This window comes from Zea mays, chromosome 6, assembly GCF_902167145.1.
Source record: "Zea mays cultivar B73 chromosome 6, Zm-B73-REFERENCE-NAM-5.0, whole genome shotgun sequence".
Taxonomy (NCBI): domain Eukaryota; kingdom Viridiplantae; phylum Streptophyta; class Magnoliopsida; order Poales; family Poaceae; genus Zea; species Zea mays.
In genome coordinates, this window is record NC_050101.1 from 20166825 (window position 1) to 20170929 (window position 4105).

Below are 4105 nucleotides of genomic sequence, written 5' to 3' on the forward strand. Positions count from 1 at the left end.
TATTTTTCACCTAGAACCTCTGTTATGTCATGAAAACAGTAAGGAAATTTATTTATCACTTAATCCTATTTAAAGCACATAAAACCTTTGAAAATGCATAACTTAAAATCTATAACTCAGAAAATTATGATCTCTGTTCTTAGGATTTTATTTTAATGTGTAGATAATTACTGTGTATTTTGTTTATATGTTTGGTGTAATGTTAATTTCTCTATATGCACTGTGCTTGTTTGTATTATGGCGAGTAGAAGAGCCCGTTGCTGAGAATCCTGGTGAGCAGCAAGTTGAAGTAGCTGAGCAGGAGCTCATTGAAGGCAAGTTGTGCCCTTGACCATTTTTTTACCCAATAATGTTCTTTAATGTCACATACTCATGCATAGGTTAATTTTGATGGGACCCAATAGGTCACCCTAGATTGTTTATCTCATTACCTTGTTTACCCCTGAATCACTTGGGTAGTTTGTTATTGCTTTATATGGTTTTGGGATAATCTTTTATTACCTCTATGTTCCAATTCTTGTTGTTATTCTGTTTATGTTCATGATGTATCATTAATGTTAATTGGAACATAGAGCTTAACTTGAGAACCACGTGCCACCACAAGGGTGGAATGGGACGCCCTTGGCTGACTAATTAGGAAAGCTAGTGGAAGACTACCTTACCCGAAAGGGGCAAGGGCAGTAGGGGAGAGGTCAGTGCGGGGAGGTACCTGGTTGATTTTGCTGCGATGGCTATCAGCCAGGAACCCTTTACTGGATCTTCCCATAAACTGTAGCGGGTTTTCGGAAGCTAGTGGAACTTTGTAAAGGCCTCGTAGTGTTGCCCTGCCGTGCTTCCTAGGTAGAGGTATATGGGGAGTCGCGACCCCTTGGCAGATGGGTAACATGACTTGTGGGTAAAGGGTACAACCTCTGCAGAGTGTAAAACTGGTATACTAGCCGAGCTCACGGTCATGAGCGGCTCAGGACTCTCTGATGTTTAAATTATGGAACTTAAATTCAATTTTGTCATTCGCATTGCATGGGTTTGTTATTAATTTTGTTCTATTACTTTACTTATGGTTTGGTATTTACTTACACTTAGTAATTGCTAATAAAATTTTGACCAACTTATAAAAGCAATGCTCAGCTTCAGCCTTTATTCCATCGATCAGCCTTACACTTCATGAACTCCCACCTTTGGTGAGTTCATGCCACATTATTCCCCACGACTTGTTGAGCTATGATCGTATGTGAGCTCACTCTTGCTGTCTCACACCCCCCCACAGGAGAAGAACAGGTGGTTTCAAGTGGAGTCAAGTATCGAGGTGTTTGATCTGATCTAGGTGGCGTTTCTCAGTCGACATTGGCGCCGACGATCCTTAGTTTGTTTTATCTTTATTTTATTTTGTAATAAGTCTTCCGCTATGTAATAAATACTCTGATGTTAATGACATTTATCTCTATACACTCTGTTATTATATATGTTGTCTTTTTGGCGCATGTATGAGATGCACCTGGCTTTGTTCCTTAAAGCCGGGTGTTACATCAAGCCTGTGCAGCTGCCTTGGAAAATCATGAAGTCATTGCTGTTGAAGCCCTAGAGCAAGCTAAGGACGAGCACATCCAGAAGTTAATTGAGGCCTACTTGGTCACCCACAACCAACGTAGAGCACTGCGGATCCAAAAGCCTGCTTCATCCAACCCAGTTCAACCTATGAGAGCTGAAGAGCCCCAGATTCTGGAGGGCCTCCCGGTCTCTATAAAAGGAGAGAGGAAGGCTTGGGAACCCCCGGAAGGAGCCATAGTCCTAGAAGGAATACCAGTCTCCCCTCAGGCTATGGATAAGCAAGAGCATCCTGAGCCCTCCCAAGATCCACCGCTAGAGATGTTTGAGCTCCTCACCATAAAGAAGATTCCATCACCCTCCCTTGAGTCCAAGGAAGAAGCTGCAAGCACCCCGCCAGCACCACCACCCTCTGAGGTCACCATAGAGCTACAAGAGCCATTCCCGCTTGGAGAAGAGTTCGACTCCATCCTACCATCTCAATCGGCGCCAGAAGAAGTCATCAACGTCATCTCCCTCTTGACCCATCCAAGAGATGTCTCAGATTGAAATTGTGCACCAGCCTCGCCAGAAGAGAAGCTGTCGGATCTGAAGTTAGTTATGCCCAGTCCTCTGCATGCATTGGGCAGTGAAGTTTTTCTTCACTTTGGCCAAAGCCCTGCATGTATGAGATGTAACCGTGTAGCCGCGTGTTTTGAAAAACTCTAATTGTGTGGCCCACTAGGGCATTTCAAAATAATTTGTGCTTGATGTTTGCTCCCCTTTTGTGTGCATATGCGATGCTTTAATGTTAGTGCTCGTAAATCGCGTTCAGCGTGGTTCTCAGTGCAGTAGCCAGAGTTGATCTCCTTTGTGTTTCCCAGATGGAAGGTCAGAGCTTCACCAGTTTCTACATCTACGAAGAAGGTTTCCCTAGGCTCTTGAGGGACAGTATGTCACGCCTTGGAATCCCTGGTTACCTAGAATACCGTGGAATGGAATTCATGGAGCATCGTAAAAAGAAGTACATGGTTATCGTGTACATTGGGTCAAGTGACCGGCAACCTGGATGGTGTTCCATGGCAATCGGGCATAGGTCTAAGGACACTTGCCATCTCGTGGCTCGTGAAGCGCTAAGGACACTATGCTCGGTCTACCGAGAAGAAGTGGGAACCACCCCCATGAGATTCTTTCCACCTCTCCACAAGACCCATCAAGAGTGGAAGACCCGAGTGCAAGCTTTGAGAGAGCAAAGGCACAGTGGAGATCCCACAACAGCATACCTTGCCCTCTATCTGCTTGCCTTGGATGAAAAGTGTGACAAGATAGTTGCTCAATTGCGGAAAACAACCATGCGAGTGGAGAAAGCAGAAGCCCTTCTGTTGCAGTGCCAAAAGGATCTGGTCGATGCCCGAAGTCAGAATGCAGCCACAAGGAACTTGGAACTAATGGCACTCGCTGATGTAACGAGAAGTTTAAGAGAAACTCCTGTCGTCACCAGCATCCAAGGTCTTGCCTTCACAGCAGGCATGGCCTATCAAGTTCTTGGAGAATCAGCAGAGAGCTCGTCTGCTCAAGCAAGAGTCTCAAGGCAACCCCTCAACGACCAAGAGAAGAAGGAAATGGGAATGTTTTTAACACTCTCATCTTCCTCAAAGGCATCCGAAGCAACCAGAATCTGAGTCAAGTTCATAAGCCAAGCAGTAGTCGCTACGCTTAGCCCTCGAATTCGAGTAGCCCGTGCTTTAGAAAACTCTATTCCCCTCCCATTCAAAACATTTGATTTATTTGTGCTTATCATTGCCGAGCTTGTGTGTTTTCTTTCCTTTTTAAAAAAGGGGTTTTCTCTAAAAACATAGATCACAAACTAGAGCTAATCCTCACCTTATGCTTCAATTCTCCTCTTAACCCATCTCAAGAGAAAAGCACCTTACCCAAGAAGATACCGGGAAGCTTATCCTTGAAGCCTAAAAGGGACCGATCTGGTCACTCAGTCCAAGGAACCGACCATGAGAATCAAAGCGCTACCCCTGAGTCAAAGTAAACAGGAAAAGGAAAAGAGCACAGAAAAAGTTATTACTATACAGAGAGGCAAAGATTATTGGAACCAGAGACCACAAACATCAGGGTCATCGACCCCACCACTCACCCGTGCCCCCCGCACGCGTGCCTCGCCTCCATGCACACTACCACCGCCCATGCCCCCTTTGCAGCGCACCCACCGCCGCCATCACCGCCGGCAACACCAGCCCCCCTTCCATTCGTCGCACCTGCTACCGTGTGGCACCTGCTCCATCACCACCACTCCACACCCCGAGCACCACCTCGCATACTGCTCGCCTATAAACCCCCCGACCAGCTCCCTCAGTTCCATCCTGCTCAAAGCACACACCTGATAAAACCCCCTCTGCCTAATCGCAAGCAACTCCTTTTTCCACTCCCTCACCCCTGAGATCACAATGCTTGGTGATTCTTGGGTTGAAGACTGTGCTTGGTTCATAGTCTTTGGTTTCCTCCTCTATGTGATGGTAATACTCTTTGATAGAGCCCTCTAGTGGGAAGAACAAAGAGAAAGAAAGGG